This window comes from Ostrea edulis, chromosome 3, assembly GCF_947568905.1.
Source record: "Ostrea edulis chromosome 3, xbOstEdul1.1, whole genome shotgun sequence".
Classification (NCBI taxonomy): Eukaryota; Metazoa; Mollusca; class Bivalvia; order Ostreida; family Ostreidae; genus Ostrea; species Ostrea edulis.
Window position 1 is genome coordinate 62955188 of NC_079166.1, and position 19882 is coordinate 62975069.

Consider the following 19882-nt stretch of genomic DNA (forward strand, 5'->3'; position numbering starts at 1 on the left):
GATATATCGAATCGACAAATGTTTATTGTCAATATATAAAATATCGTCGAGTTGAGGGCCGCAACAAGAGATTTTTTCTTCTCATGTAGAAGCTTTTTAATAAATTCTGCCTCGTGGAAACAGGTCAGCTAATAAAGGAGCACAATTCGTGCCAATGGAAATTCCAACAAATTGTTGGAAGACCTGGCTCCGGGATAATGTCTTAAAGACCTGATCACCAAAGACTACGAAGATATTATCATTGAGGAACTCCAGCATCTTTTTTATATCGACTTCAGAGTGCTTATGTATAGAATTATTGTTTTAATGGCTGTTCACAAGATATGTATGAAAAGGTGAAGATAACCAACAAGGATCAATCTCACAACTCATTTAACGAATACAAAATTAAGAGTTGGTGAAACACGGAACCCTAGATATACCAGAGGTGAAATCAGGTGCCTAGGGGGAGTATGTTTCCCATGTCGACCGGTCACACATGCCGTGAGCCCTCTATCTTGATCAGGTAAACGGAGTAATCTGTAGTCAAAATCAGTGTGTAAAGAACAGTCTAACAATTGGTATGAGACATGTCAGGCAGCATTTGATCCAATGACAGGTGGCAAAGTAGATCGTGATAACAACCATATAATTTGCGAAACGCTGATTTTAAACGAGACTGTGGAAACCCCTGTAATATAAACTTGTTTGTCAGCAAACTGTCTCGATTTTTATAAAACTGATTATACGCAGCACAAGCTCTTGCGTATCGAATCAGTTGAGAGACATAAACACCATATGCAAGTGATCATGGAATATTGCTACATAAATATGGGAAGTTGACGATTGAGAAGGTGAATTCAAACCGTTTGTCATAAATCTTGGTTGTTAATTTTCCGTTAACATGTATGTTCAATAAAACATCTAGATACGGAGTAGATGTGGAAGACTATGTGTTGTCTTTTATTTCGAATTTACTGGGATGAAAAAGTAAAGATAACGAACAGTGATCAATAATAATAATAATAATAATAATAGCCTTTATTTATCCAGGATAACACAAATTAGCATATAGCTAGTTTCCATTGTGGTCCTGCATTAAAACATACACACAAACATAAAATTAACATCTAAAATTAGTATCTGCATGAATACGATATAAAAGGAAAAGGAAAAACATATAGCATAAGACGCACCTAATTGTGATAAAATTATTACTTAAATATGAATACATGACATAAAAGTAAAGACGAAAGAAAAAATAGCATTAGACACACATACACACAGTGCCATATCACAACTACATTTGGCACACCTGAACAGAAAGAGGAAAGCACGATGTTTAAGTGCTACTTCTATGAAAATATTCCATCAAATACACAGCTTTAAAAATGCCAACTGAACCAGAGTTTCGAACATTTTGAGACAGTTTGTTCCTAAGGAATGCAGAAGAGTAGCTGTATGAACGTTTAAAATTTTCAGTTTTAGCTCTTGGTAAATATAATAAATTAGACATATAATAATTCGACCTGGTTTGGCGGCAACTCACATCTCTTGTATATTTAAACACGTTTAGGTAATTTGGTATTTGATTGTTTAAAACTTTGAACAGAAAGACAACCTTTCTAAACATAAAATAATCCTTAATTGGCATCCAGTTCAAACAAGAAAATAAAAAGCCAGTAGAGGTCCTGATATCTCGAATATCTAAAAGTATTCTTGCTGCCCTCTTTTGCAGTTTGAATTTTTTTTCTAAATATAGTTGATTTTGTACGTTACACCAGACAGTACAGCAGTAAGTAAAATGTGGAAAGACAATACTATTAAAAACATTGATATGTGCATTTGATGGCATAAAATAACTAACTCTCTTAAGTACAGCAAGTTTTCTTACAATTTTCTTTGAAATAAACTCCACGTGTGCATCCCATGATAAAGTATTATCTATACAAACACCTAATAGTTTAGCCTGTTTCACAAAGATTTATACTGAGTTTATTTTTAAGCATCCATTCTGCACTTAACTTCAGGTCCTCTTGCAATTTTGATTCAATTACATCAACAGATTTATCACTCACGTCCTGTGAAGTGTCGTCTGCATACATTGTAACTGAAGGGTGTTTATGGCATTTTGGATAATCGTTAATGTACAAAATAAAAAATAATGGTCTTAAAATTGACCCCTGAGGAACTCCTAAGGATACACTTTTTTCTCTAGATAACACATATCTCCAACTGACACATTGCTTACGATTTGTAAGATATGATTGAAATCATTTAAAAGTATTGTGACAAATTCCAAAAGACATAGGTTTATGCAAAAGTACTTCATGTTTGACTGTATCAAAGGCCTTATACGCAAGTCAATAAACAGAACCCCTGTAAGCTTTCCATCGTCCATGTTTTTGAACCATTTATCAGTAAGACTATTCAACGCTGTCTCACATGAATGACTTGGCCTAAATCCAGATTGACTATATGTAATTAATTTATTTGTGGATAAATATTCATAAAGGAATTGAAGACATGTCGTTCAATAATCTTACTGACAATTGGTAAAATAGAAACTGGTCTGTAATTATTTACTAAATGCTCGTCACCTGCTTTGTATAATGGGACTACCTTAGCTCTTTTCCAAGCATCCACAAATGCTCCTATAAGGAATACAAAATAGAGGGTTGGGCAAACACGGACCCCTGGATACACCAGGGTGGGATCAGGTGCCTTGGAAGAATAAACATCCCCTGCCGACCGGTCACACCCGCCGTGGGCCCTATATCTTGATCAGGTAAATGGAGTAATCCGCAGTCAAGAACGACAAAACAATTGGTATGAAACACGTCAGAGAGCATTCGATCTAACACCAGATTGTATTTGCAAATACATGCAATGAAAAAGCATTATATATGTACTGAACATTGCTACATGCCTTTTAGTAGATTTGAAATCATAAAACCTTTCTCAAATCAACATCAAAACGTATCACTTGTTAACACCATTCACGACCATTCCTCGCGATAAACTAAAGTCTTTTTGACATCATAGACAGTTACCTCTTTTAATTAAAATAAACAGGAAATATTGCTAACGGCAAATTAACGACTCAACTTTTTGACCAACTAGATAATTTCAGCTTCTCCGTCGTCAACTTACCATATTTATGTAGCAATATTCCATGATTACCTGCATGTAGTGTTTATCTCTCTCAACTGATTTCTTTGAACGTTCAGAATACTTTTTAAATCGAGGTAGGCTACTGACAAACAAGTTGATGTTACAGGAGTTTCAGCAGTGTAGTTTAAAGTCAGCATTTCCCAAATTCTATGGTCGTTATGCCAATACAACCTGTCATTAGATCAAATGTTGTCTGGCGTGTTTCATACCATTCTTTATACACTTATTTTGACTGTAGATTGCTCCGTTTACCTGATCTTGAAAGATATAGGGCTCAAAGGGGGTGTGACCGGTGAACAGGGGATGCTTACTCCTTTTGGCAGTAGAGCCAGAGTAACGGACTACTATCATCAGACCTCGTTGTGAACAGTGGATTGTCGGATTGTTTAACGTCCCTCTCGAGAAACTTTCACTCATATGGAGATGTCACCATTGCTGGTGCTACTACATGTGACTCGTTGTCGCCAGCTCTGTAATCTGATCATTTCATCGATCGGTACTTTGATGCTTCTATCCTCCCCCAGTAGATGAACATGTGATATCCCTCTCCAGTGACACTCATATCGTTTACCCCATTTCTTGACTTGGTGGTGATTTCCTCTAGTAGCGTCCAGTCAGTGTTCACGTGTTTGATGATGTCCTGTCGTAGGACTGATCTGTGTTAGAACTGATCTGTGTGAGGACTGCAGTGCACTCTGGTAGTTTTATCACATCCAGTATTGAAGACTGCTAGTAACTTGGGTTTCTCTAACAACATTTTGTTCGGTTCTTCGGCATTGAATACTGGAAGACCTGTCCCGGAATGTTGGTTTTAGCAGAGATTGGAATTAACACTGTAACTGTTGTGTCTTATCGGATGAAATGATGGAACTGTTAAATCAAAGTTAGAACACTTCTGAGGTTCCCTTTCCTTGAAGTGTAGCTGATACATTTGTATGAATCACTGGCATAGAGGATATAGAATGGTCTTCATCTATTTTTGGTTGTATTGAAGATTGTAGTTTCTCGAGTTCTGTTTTCAAATTTTCAATTGAGTCTCTATCTTCTGCTTCAATCTTCCTTTTAAAATTTCTGATTTTTATGGCGTTTACATTTCGGTGGCATGATTCAGATTTTTTTGGGGGGTGGGATTCAAGATCACGTGACGTCTTCCTTACAGAGGTTGACATGACAAGCACAACACACATTTTCTGCAACAGACTTCCGGTCTTTGCCAAGAAGAAGTTGACAGCGTTTCCATGATTTCACGTGATGTTTTTTAAAGTTGCCTTGTTGCTTTTGATGGTGTTATAGATAGAGACAGATTTTCAATATATGCATAAATAGTCACAGTGAAAGAAATGTTGGCACTTAAAACTGATAAAATGAATCAGCATTATGATGGAATTTAACTAGTTTTGTTTGTATGTAGAACAAATTAGTCATATTCCATTCTCACCTGCATATGGTGTTTATATATCTCAACCACAGAGTCGTCCACTTTGCGTTATACTTAAAAATCTTATTGAAAGTAGACATTAACGGCAAACAAGCAGCTCAACTGTATGACAAACGGGATGATTTCAGCTTCTCCATCGTCAACTTTCCATATTTATGTAGCAATATTCCATTATCACCTGCATATGGTGTTTATATATCTCAACTGATTCGATACGCAAGAGCTTGTTCTGCGTATGGTCAGTTTTTAAATCGAGGCAGGCTACTGACAAACAAGTTGATGGTGCAGGGGTTCCAATAGTCTCGTTTAAAGTAAGCATTTCGCAAATTATATGGTCATTATAACGATCTAGTATAAAGGACCAAAATCATTAATTTTGTTTGAGTCAGTATACTTAGCAGGTGTGAAAAATGTCTTGAACATTGCATATGGTGTCTCATACCAATTGTAAGACCGTTCTTTACATACTGATTTTACTACAGATTACTCCGTTTACCTGATTAGGATAGAGAGTTCATTGCGGAAGTGACCGGTCAGCAGGGGATGCTTACTCCTCCTAGACATTTGAGTCCATGTCCAGGGTATCCGTGTTTACCCAACTCTAGATTCTGTATTTTTTATGGAATTTTAGTAAACCAGAAGTGATAAAAGAATTATATAGTTTACATGAGGAATATGTTTTGGTTCCAGCTGACAAAGTTTGTAACAACATTGTTTTTGTCTGTAAGGCTCATTATTACAACTGTATTTTAAACAAACTTGGCAGTAATTCCACATTTGGCAATCCTACTTATACTCAAACTGCCTTTCAAACGATGAAATTATTCAAAACCACGCTTGTTTGAACACATTTGATATCCCAGTCAATGGAACGAATGAATATGAGTTACCGAATCTATATCATACTGGAGTTAAAGACTTTCCTAAAACACTAACACAGATGCACTGCTGGATCCAGTAAGTGCTCTACCAAGCCCTTAGCTTTGCCCCTCATGAAAATATTAACAGCTGTGAAGGAGAAACGTGAAACGTATTGTATGCGGGAAGTAATGTAAATCAAACGTAGATTCTCAAAAATGCCAAACAACTTTGAGTAAATTACAATACTTTCCCTAATTAACACGAACATTCCTAACGAGGAATTACAGACTACGGTTTCTTCAATAAAATTGGAACACTGAACTATTCATGAAAGGTGAAGATAACGAACAGTGATCAATCTCATAACTCCTATAAGCAATACAAAATAGAGAGTTGGGCAAACACGGACCCCTGGATACACCAGAGGTGGGATCAGGTGCCTAGCAGGAGTAAGCATCCGCTGGTAATTCATTTTTCTTTCACAACATATAAACATTTACATATTTACAGCATATGATAATATAGTATATGCTTATTTCAAGCAAGTCACACACACACACACACACACACACACACACACACACACACACACACACACACACACAGAGAGAGAGAGAGAGAGAGAGAGAGAGAGAGTTTTGTGTCTGGTCCACTGAGCAGTCTCAATCATTTAATGGAAAAGAAAAAAAAAAAAAAAAAAAAAAAAAAAAAAACAAAAAAAACAACAAGTCGCCTATATATGATTTGATTAGATCACGGTCTAGAGTGATGGGAACATGCTCAGACCTAAACAGTTTCAAATTTTCAAAAATAAATTCCTGGATTTAATTTAAATATTCATATTATGAGCAAAATGTCCACATTAATTCATAGAAACATGGGAGCAAATGCCTCTGAAACACGAGCCGCTCGTTATGCACACAATAATTACAAAACAATAACAGTACTTGGTGTCACAAACATGGTCCACGCCCTTCAGTGCACATGAACGCCGTTCCCAAAACAAACTGGTAGCTTTTGTTGTTGTTGTTTTTGTTTTACCTCATCTGAGCATTTCTGAGGAAAAAGTGAAGATAACGAAGTGATCAATCTTATAAATTAAGAGTTGGGCAAACACGTGGACCCCTGGGCATACCAGAGGTGGAATCAGGTACCTAGGAGGAATCAATATTTCTTGTGGACCAGTCACACTCGTCGTGAGCCCTATATCTTGTATGTATATAGTTCATTCGTCCGTTGTATATGCTGAGCAGGTCTGCATACAAACTACATATGTTCATCTTCTTTGGAACCACAGGGCCAAATTCAAGCGAACTTCGAACAGAAAATCATTGGGTGAGGAAAATATGAAATTGTTAAAATAAAGGATCATGACCCCTTTCAAAGCCAGATAATCACGAAAATGAGGTAATTTAAGCCAAACTCTCTTCTCAAGAACCACTGCGTTAGAAAAGATTAATTAAACTTATGCAATTTAACCCTCCTGATAAAATGCAAATTCTAAATTATACAATAACGTAACCCTAGATGATGCGATATGGCTACAGTAGAGGACCAAACCTTTAAATAAGAATGTAGACTTTCATATATAGGAAATAATTGTTTAAAAATAATATTCTCATGAACAGCAAGCCCATGATTAGTCATATTAATTATTCTAATGCAAGCATCCTCAAGTAGCGCAGATTCAATTTAAGTCTCTTCAGAGCATGGCCCCAGGGCGTAAGGTATGGTCACAATAGGGAATCAAATTACTTGAGAATACATGTTTTAGATTATAACGGAGAAATCTTTTCAACACCTTCTTCTAAAAAAAGCTGGACAATGATTAGCATATTTCTTTCCCTTTTTTTTTTTTTTTTTTTCAAAATCATGGACTCTGGTGTTGGCTTGAGACTAAAATCGGGTATCATTACATAATGCATGACCGGTCGACAGGGGATGCGTACTCTCCCTAGGCACCTGATCTCACCTCTGGTGTGTCCAGGGACCCGTGTTTGCCCAGCTAACTATTTTGTATTGCTTATAGGAGTTATGAGATTAATCACTGTTCGTTATCTTCACCTTTCGTGATTATATGTAGGTTTTTTTTTTAAAAAAACATCTTCTCCAGAGCACCAAAACTATGACGGTAATATTGATATTGAAGTGTAGTGGACAGTATAAGAGGGGACTTATACTGCCTCGCTGGTGAGTTAGCTTTTCTAGTGATGTGGTAGATCACGGAAGATAAGCTACGGTGAGCGTGATCTGACAGCACTTGGCTGGGTGACCGCTATATACGTTACAGAATTAAGCATCTATACGTAAGTTTAAGTCATAACCCCGTGGGGGGCATACTATTGGATTAATTTTCTTCGTGGGAATAAAGAGGGTAAAAAAGATTTTCTCCTGAAGAGCAGCAGGGCCAGGATAACTCGGGTGAGCGTTGTGGTCCATGGGTCTCTTAACAAAAACAACAGGTTAGGGTAAAAGAGTTATCTCGCTTTGGTCGCTATCTGCTCTTGTTGTGAAATCGTCTAAACGTTTGTAAATATGGTTTTATACTCACGAGAATGCAAGCTTCTGTTTCACATTAATCAATGCAAAACTCTCCACAAGAGGGCGTGGAAGAAAATATACACAGAAACTGAGAAAGGCAGATCGATTATTGCAAAAGTTCTATATTTTTCAAAGCCCTGGATTTTATCACGGTAAGATGATGAAGGAATGTACTGTGTTGAGGTAAACTTGAAGTAGGTAATACTTTCAGCTCGAGTGTGCTTCACGCTGAAAGTAACCCTTCTCATTTTGATAAGTGTTTGGTCAAGTTAACCCAGGCATCAATATGCACGGTAGAATCAATGTCTGGATGTTTTTGAAACGTAGCGCAGACGAAGAAGTGTCTGAGGAGCGAATGTGAATGAACAACTTTGTTCTTGATGTAAATACCATACCATGTGGTCATCAATCAAACATCCGGCGCCAGGGCTTGATTTAGCAATGTGGCTTTGAAAACCTATTACTATCCAACATTGTTTTAATTAGCTATTTTAATTGAAGTATTTTTGGTATTATTTCAATTCTATATTACAAATAACAAATCAACACAAGGTACACGTGTAGAGCTGTACAACCAAACAAAAATTCTCACGTCAAATTTAGATTTTTGCATCAACCATATAGAAATCTATGCTTGATCTTTTCATGAGTTTGTCGTTTGAAACATTTTGTTGACCATAAATGCCCTCAGTTAATGCATCGCTTTTCACTGTCTGTTCTCTAAAGGACACACTTTGAAAAGAACTTGTTAAATTAATAGGCAACGTGTTTTCATTAGTGACAAGTGATAATTCAATCCATAAATAAGTAAATCAAGCTCTTGATACAGTTATATAGCTAAATTTAGACATTTTGCCTGGCCTGTTGCATTGCCGGGTTGCATTGTAATGGTATTATGAGTGTGTTTGTATGTGTGCGTGTTGTATAAACTGTATTTCAATAGTTGTTGGAACAGCAAAATGGAGTTTGTTAGATATGTTAATAACTACTTTGTAATGTAAAATAGTACAAATCTTTATGATTTTTTCTGTGACAAGTGAAAGATTTATACAACTGTTAATTGTCGATCAGTTGAATTGTGAGGAAAGGTGCAATCCCCCCCCCCCCCCCCTCAAATCCCCCCCCCCCCTCAACACTACCATGATGAAGGTTAAAAGTTCAAATGTTTTTCATTGGTCATTGTTGTCATATAGGCTTCTCTGCCTATGCACGTATCAACACTTCGCTGTGAGTTATGTCCCTTTGCAAGGTCAGCCAAAGGTCAATCGGTGAAAAACCAAGTTTTCCTTCTTTAACCTACCAAATGTAAGACATTTAGCTATTTATCAAGCTTTCATACAAGTTAATGGATTCCCCCCACCCTGGGGCATTTTTGTAGCTTACTGCAATTGATGGAAAAATATCAACTATCAAAGCTACAGATAAGAAAATTACAAAGGTCAACGTAGGGAAATATGATTTTTATGCTGGAGATGGCGGACAAGGGACGTAACTTTCACGCAGTGTTGATACATGTATTGGTCTCTGGATGTACACAGCATTATGAACATGATGAAAAAATATTGTGGTTTCAGAGAAATTTTACTAAAGTATACTTGTCTAGTAGAGGAAATAAAATGTCCTGTGTTGCCCATGCTCCAAGATCAGTTATTTATAAGTCATAAATAGTAAGTAACAGATAAGTCTGAAATATTGAATTGATTTAAACTTTACTGAAACTAATGCAATGGTGGTGGGGGGTGGGGGGGGGGGGGTGTGTGATGAGTGTGAGTTATGATGTTTATATTCTTGCCGTTTGTATGTTGAAGGGCTGCAAATAACCTGTTTCATACTTGCAAATTTTAATACTCAAAATTTTTATCCCAACAGAAGGCAAGGAATTTAAAATCTTAATGAAAGAAAGCACTATTTGGCAGCAGGACATAAAATAGAAATGTCTAAAATTAGTGGACTCCTTTAAATAACCTCATGATGTGGGCTCGGTGCTAATTCTGTCAGGACCCCATATGGCAATCATGCATTTACATCTAATTTCAAAGTGCAAGATATGTTCTTAGACAGAGCCTGTAGTTTCTGTTATAGAATTTCCAGCTGCAGATTGGGGCGTATAGAACACTAGCTAAAAGACAGGGAAAGACTGAGCTACATGTAGCAAATTTCAATTCATGGACTGTGTACTATTTTATGAATACAAGAGGGAGGGGGTATTATATTAAAAGAGATATTAGAGCTCATTTTTCTCACCCCAAATCATCTTTTTGCTGTTATGACATAATTAAAAAAGATTTAAATGAATGATTTGCTTTGAAATGGGTGCTTGTTTGTTAGAAGTTACACTAGGAGCCAACCTATATAGCAGATTGAATTTTTGTCTAGCAAAAATATTCAAGGGATTATGATTGTTTTAAATTTGGAAATAAATGCATACAATTATTGTTATTTACAGAAAATGACTTGTATTCAGAGTCATTTGGACTCATTTTATTTCTTTCTAAAAATTTGAACACAAAATGACCTTTACTATCCCTTTAATCATATATACAGTGATAAGTAGACTTCATTTGCGTTTTATTTATATATATATATAAATATAATCTTACACAGGACATGCACATTAAAAACGAGACTCAAATGTAATAGGGAATGTCTTCCTTTTGAGAAATGAACTGTTCAAATTGTGTAAGATAGTTCCACTTCCAGATAATACAATGACATTAATAGAAGTGGACTACAGGGGGGAGGATTGGGTTCAAACTTTATATAATAGAAGTAATGTTTGTGAAAAATGTTTTAGGTGTTAAGCGTGAGAGATAGTTAATTGATTTCTTAATACCCGTCACCTAAGCTTAATCTTGTACACTCAAGCAGGTTTAGTTCTATTCTCTTACTGGTGCATTTGAACCGGTTTCCACTGAATTGTTTGGAGAGTGTTGATGTGTCTAGAGGGTCTGCTTTGATGTATTGGAGATGTCATGTAGTTTGTGGTGTATTGAGTTACAGGACTTCACAGGCTACAAAATCCTGGCTCTCTAGTGCATTGTAGGGTTTAAATTTCATATGATGGATTGTCTCACGGGAATATATTTGTAATTTCAGTTTATTCAGCGTATCCTGATTTTGAAATAATTTGATTCTTGACTTTCTTTTCGAAATGGAGGGGAAAAAAAAAGATATGCTAATTCAGTCATTGGTCTTAATGGGGGTGTATCTACATCTTTATTTGAGGGTGCAATACTCTAACACACAGTTTTAAACATGGAATTTAGTTAATATGGTTGATTTTTTTTAAAATATAGATATATAGCCTAATGATGTGACTATGTATAAATTACTCTCGGAGACCCGTGACTGTAATATCTCTATACAACTGACCACTAGATATGGTGTCTGTGGTGATGGACCGGCCCTACATGGTTGACCATTAGATAACAGTGTCTGGTGAGGGGCCAGTCTACTAGTTTGGAACAAGGTAATCAAGGTGGACATCCAGCAGTGTGTTTGTGTGTGCTTAGACACGGAGCACGGTCTATCAACCGTGAGATAGCACATGTCATTTACAGGTAGCTTGAGATCCTCCTGGAGTGACTTGGGACAGAGTCACAGTTGGTACAACAGGCCTACATCACATGCACACGGAATATTCTTTTTATCCACACACAAACTCCCGGTGTTTAGTGGCAGACACAACCGTCCAGAATCCTGGTAGGTTTATTTTCTTTGGAGGATAACTCTCCGCATGTGGTGGGCCCAGGATTATCATTCTTCCTAGATCTGTGGAAAGTGTTTTATAATTAGAGTGGCAAGTATTCTGGAGATTTATGATGATTCTTTGATTTATGACGGTTAGTTTTTACCTTCTTGCAGCTTGACCTCTTTCATTTGTGGGTCACGGTAGCCCAGATAATCACTATCCTTTACCACATTTAATAATGTGTACAGTGGGGAGTCTTTTGTCAACTTCTGAGGTAGGCATTTAATTTGATAAGGGAATGTGATGGGGTATGTGTAATTATCGGGTTACAGAGCTATCAGGGGCTAATATGTAAGGAACAGTCCTCTGGTGGGTAACACATGGCAGTCGTTCTTACAGTTACTGACAGACTGTCAGGTTTCTAAGATTAGACTTTTCTTGTTTTGGGAAATCTCCATGTGGCTGGTGGAAGGAAAAACCCCGAGGCCATCAAAAGGGGCATATTTCTTAAGAAAAACAGGAGACACCACTTTCTCTTGACATGGTGAATTTAAACAGGAGACACTACTTTCTCTTGACATGCTGAATTTATTTTTGTAAGGGATTTGTGTCTTGTTCAGCATGTTAAGAGTCTTATTTACATACACTGTGTATACTGACTTTGTCGTAATGAGAGAAGAGATGTGTCATGAATATTGGATAAGATTTTTCTGTCCTCATGGCTAGTGATCCACTGAAGTAAAATTCTCTGCAGACAAAAACAAAATTCTCATCGAGTTCTATGAACTTTCAGGTTGCATGATTTACAAACACTTCGCAAGTCGCTGTAAAAATCATGACAGCCCATGATTTACATTCTGTTTGTGAAATTTTTTTTGAACAACCACTAAAACTTCCTAAGGGCCTAAGATTGTCGCTAATTAAGAATGTTAATATTAATCATGGCCTGCTGGAATCGCCTGTTCCCATGTTTTTAATTGTCCCTTAGCCTGGAGTGCTGAAATCGATGACATAGAGACAACCCCAGTAACAATTAAAAATTTTCTGTGGAGGTTTTAATGGCTGATGTTGTTTGGGAGGTGAAAAAAATAGGATTTTTCTCCTGTTAGTTTTTGGAGCACCACTGAGAGTTGGTTTTTCTAACAGAGAATTCTCTGGTGTGTGTCGATCAAGTGTTTACAATCCACACTGCTCACACATGTTCAATTTGCTGTGGTTCTATCTGTTATCTCGTCAGGCCACAAGCTGCTACCTGAAGAAGAGAGTCTTGTTTTTTTTCTTTCTCTGTCGTGTGTCTGAAAACATCCATTTCCCCAGTGAAGGTTTAGGATATTACATCCACTCAGAATTTATTAAATACAACGGTTGTTTTGATCGAGGTAAAGATGTGAACAGTTATCTAGTGTTGAGCTTTTAACATGTTTAAAGAATTTGTATTTTATCTGTGGTGCGTGAATTTTTTCCATACTTTGCTTCCGTCACGTGCTGTTGTTTTGGTGTGATTGAGCCACTGTGTGTGTACGTCTGTGGAAACTCACTGTCAGGAGTTTTTATTCTTGAAATCCATAAAAAGTGCCTGTCTTAGACTCAATATTGATCTTCCAGATCTTCTGTCACCGAGCATGTCGTGAGACGGGAGTGTATTGTGAAGGTTTGTCTATTTAAGGTAGCCATTTTAGTTCATGCTAATTAGATGAAATTCATTAATGAGGAAAGCATCATATTGACGTTAATGCCAAAAAAGTATGTGTTTGGTGTAGACATATTAGAAGGATGACATATATGTTATATAGATATTTTTAAGAACTGTGAGATTTTGTGTGGACTGTTTTTGGTGTTGAGGTCTATGTGCAGTGTATATGCTGTGTATGGTGTTTCGAGACTATCTATGAATTTTCCCAAGTGAATACTGACAGGTGATCTATTGCTGGGTGTAATCCTGTATAAAATACTGAGGTTGTCTGTCAAAAACAAACAGACCCTATGTGTCTGAAGAGGAATATGTGTGCCAACATATTTCTTATTTTCAGGGACGAATATATTCGAATGTCCAGATGACTTGCGAATGGCAATTTTTTGTATGTCAGACTATAGAACCTGGTTATACACAAGTTACATGTCTGAAATCAACACTGTGCATGTTTCATTTAATATGTGTTGTTGGTCACCAGAACCATCTTCAGTGAATGGAGGTAAAAAAAATCAGACAGGGGTGTTCCGTGGTGATGATGGGGATCAGGGAAGATTTTAAAAAGCTCTACAATGGTGGCTAGGTGGGGGGTGGGAGGTTGCAGTGGATATCCTCAGCTGAGCAGTTGTTCAGGAAAGTGGGGTGTGTGAGGGGTTATGTGTTGCAGTTCAGCTGAGCAGCTGTTCGGAAATCATTTAAGCTGTACAATGGTGGCTAGATGGGAGGGGGGGGGGGGGGTTGCAGTTCAGCAGAGCAGCTGTTCGGAAATCATTTAAGCTGCACAATCAATGGTGGCTAGATGGGTGGGTGGGGGTGGGGGGGGGGGTGAGGGGTTGGTTGTGTGTTGCAGTTCAGCTGAGCAGCTGTTCGGAAATCATTTAAGCTGTACAATGGTGGTTAAATGTGCTTTTCCTGCAGTCATACAATGTATCTAATCATTTACTCTTCTGACACTAATATCATGCCTGTGGTTAAATCTCCTGAGTTCAAGGGCATTGTAGGGAACAGCCAGTACAAGACACATACATACAATGTTGTGTTTATGATATTTGCTAGTTAATGTATGTGGATAAGAGAAAAGATAGTTGTTGTGTTTGGTAGTAGCATGTACAGGAGCGTTATGTAATTCATATCACCTGGATCAGCTGACTTGCACAGGTGTTAGATGGGTGTCACTGGAAATTTTGATTTAGGCTTTATTTAAAATATGTTTATTTCTACATTGTGGGTTTTCTGTAATGTGAGTTGATTACACAATGCATTTCTCTACTGAATCTGTCTCACCAGAAGTCATTTCTCTACTGAATCTGTCACACCAGAAGTCAGCTTGAAACTTTAATTAATTGTCACAGTTTATTGGTATAGCTTTCTTATCTCATTTGCAGAAGAGTTTCATGAATAGGAAGATATAAACTGAATAGATAGCACAATATAAAACTGTATAAATAGCACAATATAAAACTATATGAATAGCACAATTTTAACATTTGTGAAAATCTCTCTCTCTCTCTGATTTTTACATTTTTAAACCAAAATATGGAGAAAATGTCCAAGTTTCTGAGCTAATTTGTTCATGATCAGAGGCACACCTGAGCATTTCACACCTGTTGAAATCCTTAGGGTGTAGTGGACAGATTAGGACTATTTACCTGAATGGGATCAAATTTCAGGACAAGATCATTAAACTGAAGTTTCTGTGGATGCTTGTGACAGGAAGAGGGTATAAAAGGGGGGGGGGGGGTGTATTAAAATAGACTTAAGGAAAACATGAGATGAACAGGGGGGAATTCCCTGTATTTAGATAGACTTAGAAAACATCAGGTTATGGGGGAAATTCCCTGTATTTAAAACGGATTTTGGACTGATTTTCTTGGGATGTATGACAGAGCAGCTAAAGATTGCAAGTTAATTAACATGTTTACATAATTACAGTCATTAGCTGTGTGTATTGATTTTCTGGGTCTCTTGATTTGGATATTATCTGGATCTTTAGCTATTAATAGAAATGTTCTTACATAGTAAAAGGAAAATATAACTGAAGATGCCCAGGCCCAGCTATGGAGTTCATTTGTAGATTTTAGACATTAGTTAGACTTCAGTGTTTTGAAAATGGAAGAAATCCTGGTAGTCAGACATGATGTGGATTAACAATTAAATCACTTCTGTAGATGATCTGACAATATATGACTCAATGTAAAGAGACACGTAGAAATAGTTCTGATTCAGAAATGAAATCATGGCCACACAACATGACATAGTGTGTTGATGTACAATTAAACAGGGTTCTAGCTAAGAGATGATGTGGTAAAAGGTGGACCGGAGGGGTGTTCTAACTAAGAGATGATGTGTTGTCAGGTGGTGGTGGTTCTAGCTAAGAGAAGATGTGTTGTCAGGTGGAGCCGGTGAGGGGTGGTGGTTCTAGCTAAGAGAAGATATGTTGTCAGGTGGAGCCGGTGAGGGGTGGTGGTTCTAGCTAAGAGAAGATGTGGTGTCAGGTGGTGCTGTTGAAGAGTGGTGGTTCTAGCTAAGAGAAGATGTGTTGTCAGGTGGAACCGGTGAGGGATGGTGGTTCTAGCTAAGAGAAGATGTGGTGTCAGGTGGAGCCGGTGAGGGGTGGTGGTTCTAGCTAAGAGAAGATGTGTTGTCAGGTGGAGCCGGTGAGGGGTGGTGGTTCTAGCTAAGAGAAGATGTGTTGTCAGGTGGAGCCGGTGAGGGGTGGTGGTTCTAGCTAAGAGAAGATGTGTTGTCAGGTGGAGCTGGTGAGGGGTGGTGGTTCTAGCTAAGAGAAGATATGTTGTCAGGTGGAGCCGGTGAGGGGTAGTGGTTCTAGCTAAGAGAAGATGTGGTGTCAGGTGGTGCTGTTGAGGAGTGGTGGTTCTAGCTAAGAGAAGATGTGTTGTCAGGTGGAGCCGGTGAGGGGTGGTGGTTCTAGCTAAGAGAAGATGTGTTGTCAGGTGGAGCCGGTGAGGGGTGGTGGGTCTAGCTAAGAGAAGATGTGTTGTCAGGTGGAGCCGGTGAGGGGTAGTGGTTCTAGCTAAGAGAAGATGTGGTGTCAGGTGGTGCTGTTGAGGAGTGGTGGTTCTAGCGAAGAGATGATGTGGAGTCAGGCGATGTCTGTGAGGGGGGAGATTGTTGTTGGTGTCTAACCTTGTGCTTATAGGCAGAGATTTCATTGATGATACACCTGCTACCAAACACAGCTTATCATTGATTTTCTTTCTCTCTGTGAAGTTTTAATGGGTCCTCGTGTACTTTAAGTCCCCTAGGGGTTATTTTCCTTTACTAGGAATGGTTCTCTCTTAGCAGGCAAATCAGAACAGTGTAGAATTTTTATGAAGATGTGATTTAATAGTCTGAATCAGACCTTCCCATTTCATATTCTAGGGCTGGATGAGAAGGAGTTGACTGCTGATTAGCAGAGTACAGGTCGGAGGCTGGTGACTGATGGTTTCTGTTGGTCCGCCTCTCCTTGTGGATAATAGGACCATGTGGAAGGAGTAGATATCGAAATAAACGTTAGGAATTTATTGTTACATGATTTAGCGAGAAGCACCAGTCACAAATTAAAATTACTCACTTTTGATGAAACTCTTCACCATCTGTCTGCTTGCAAATTCGTGTTCTCACAATTTTGACGTCTACGAGTGACTTCATGGTATTTTTCAAAAGTACTCCCATATAAAAAGGAATATACAGTATACTGAAATATTACTGTGTGCCTCAGGACCTCCGAGAAGCTAGTGAGAGACTAATGTCAGGCATGTTTATATTTAATGTAATTGTTGACATTTCAATGTGATTTATTTTCTTTTTTTTTTTTAGCTCATTGTAAGTTTGTTAAACTAAGACAAGCTGCATCTGTTCTTTTTCCTGTAATGTCAACATTTTTCATCCTCTATTCTGTATTTGTTAGGGGTAAACATTTCACATTTTTGTCACTAGTCAACCTACAATATCCACAGGATGCCCATTTGTGGCCGTGAGGGTCTTTGATGTTTTCAGTGTCTTTAACTTCTGGGGAATTATTGATGAGATGTTACAAATATTCATGGCTTGTAAGCATATCTGGGGCCCATTACCACTGTAGCAGAAATCATGGGAGATTAATATTTAACAGACTCTGATTATTCTGATGATTTCTGTGTATGATGTAAGTAGAGGAAGGTCACATCAGCTGTGCTAATGGTGGAACTTCTGGTTAAAAATCTTAAAATGTACAAGATGAACTTCATTTGGTTTGATTACATTCAGACGAAAGAGAATTTTTTCCAGTTATGTCCGACTGTCCAGTGTCTATTGCACACTAGACATATTTCTATCTCAGACATACATTGTCTTTTCACAAGGGGTTAGTCACCTTGACCAAGCACTTCTTAAGAAAAGGCGCTATAGCACAACATCTGTATTATTTTATTTTTTTTGCAAGAATCGTTTCTCCCTGAGCATTTCATCAATCTGAATTCTCCGAGAGTAAAGTAATGATTTGGGGTCTGTAGGCACGACTTTGGCAATATTCTCTGGGAATTGATGATGTAAAAAACTGATAGTGCCATAAGCAATGCACACAGTAGGCTGCTGTTTTGTTTGAAGTATAATGACTAAGTAGGGCTCTGTTAACGTTGGAGCTATTTTTAACGTAGGTTATGGAAAATGTAAGTAATCAGGTGTAAATTGAGACCTTTTCTATGGGAGTTCAAAATGGAAACTGCTTTTTAAATCCCACTTGATGACATGTTATATACCCTCTATATGATCGAGTCACTGCTCTATATGATCGAGTCACCAGAGCACAGACTTGTATAATAATTCATGTTAACTAAAACAGATTTATGAATGGACTCCCTGCTCTTCTGATCAGGCTCAAACTCGGGGTTGTTTTACTTGGTGATGACCTTTTTGAACCTGATTTGACTTTTTGAACCCAATCCTGACCTTTTGGACCTTCCATTGTATTTGCTTATATGTAATACCATGCAAGACACTTCACTGCCTGCTCAGCTAGATGTATATACACATGGTACTCAGGCGTTATGAACAACAAATATACTTCTGATGCTTTCATGGTGTCAGGAAATGTAGGTCATAGGGAAATCCTGTGTCATTACAACAAATGTTCATTGATGTTGGTGATGTGTCAATGTGCCACCAGTCCTCCAGGTTGGAGGGAGTACAGCTTTATAAATACAGGAGATTTGGAGGTAACTGGGGAGGGGGGAGTGTTCTGATGTAGACCCAGTCATTGTGGTCCCTAAATGTTGACAAGATGAGTAGAGTTAATGATATTGGGATAGTGTGTGTGTGTGGAATGTAGATAATGTGCACTGTGGGCAGAATAAGTTCCCAAGGAGAACTTGTACTGTAGAAATATTTTCCGTAAAACATGATTACCATGGTCTTGCTTGTGAAGAATTACTGCTGTTATTTCCATCCTATAAACTTAGCAAAATAAAGTTTATTTCTGGTATTTACAATAGGTGTAGGTTTTTATGTTGAAAGGTCAGGTGCATGTCACATGATTATAAAATTCATATATAATAGCACATGATTACAGTATAAATTTATAGATAATATCACATAATAATGAATTTATAAATAATTATCACATGATTATAAATTAATAAATAATTATCACATGATTATAAATTTAATATAAATAATATCACATGATTATAAATTTATAAATAATATTACTGACTAAAAATTGATAAATGTAAATACATGTATAGTAGAAAAAACCAAGATGAAATGGTACTCTTGGGAATGAGGTACATACATACACACACAAACACACACACATACATGCAGGTACAAACACATGCATTACATATATGCATGGTTCATGTACGAATGAGAGAGAGGATTTGTTAGAGCATGTAAGACATTTTTCATGTACTGGTACCAATATTAACAATTCGAGGCCCCTTTTAAAAAAAATGCAGCAGAACCTCACAAGGTACATGATAGGTTGATGCACCTAATGATTTCCGCAGGTACTTGTTGATATTTTGGGGTTTTTTTCTGGAGGATGAGGAGGGAAGTCGTATAGTATTAGATACTATGCAGTCATTCACGTTATCTCGGGAGTTGTTGATATTCCGGTTGTTCGGAGGATGAGGAGGGAAGTCGTATAGTATTGGATACTATACAGTCATTCACGTTATCTCGGGAGTTGAAGCGTATTGATCTCAGCGACTGGTTGTCTCCTGTAACTGGGCAGTTAATCTGTAACTGAAAATTTCTTGTGTAACATCTTGTTCTATGGTGTTGGTCCTTTCGTACTGTGGAGATGTAGAATATCAGAAACAGCTCTGTGTCTGCTGACATGTGATATCATCGTGTTCTGTTTCATGTAGTCGTGCTAATGATAGGTGACACATTTGACTACACATCTATGAAATTAACCCCTTTAAATTTCTGTTTGATGTGTAAAAATTTCTGGTTTTTTTTTCCAAAATGGAGGTCTGCTGGATGAGAAATTTTGAGTGGGTATATTGACTGTGATAAAGAT

The 19882-nt window shown here is 37.6% G+C and overlaps 1 protein-coding gene across 2 annotated transcripts in view; it reads left to right on the forward strand.

Annotated features, from left to right (window-relative positions):
- Nucleotides 1–8029: 8029 nt before the first annotated feature.
- Nucleotides 8030–19882, forward strand: part of LOC125673902 (uncharacterized) — a 55794-nt gene continuing 43941 nt past the window's right edge. Inside the window, exon 1 of one of the 2 annotated variants that reach the window (XM_048910829.2) lies at nucleotides 8030–8145. The gene's annotated coding sequence lies outside the window, so the exon portion shown is untranslated. Of the gene's footprint in view, nucleotides 8146–17187; nucleotides 18573–19882 lie in introns of those variants that run through there. The other variant, XM_056158467.1, reaches the window with a different exon arrangement.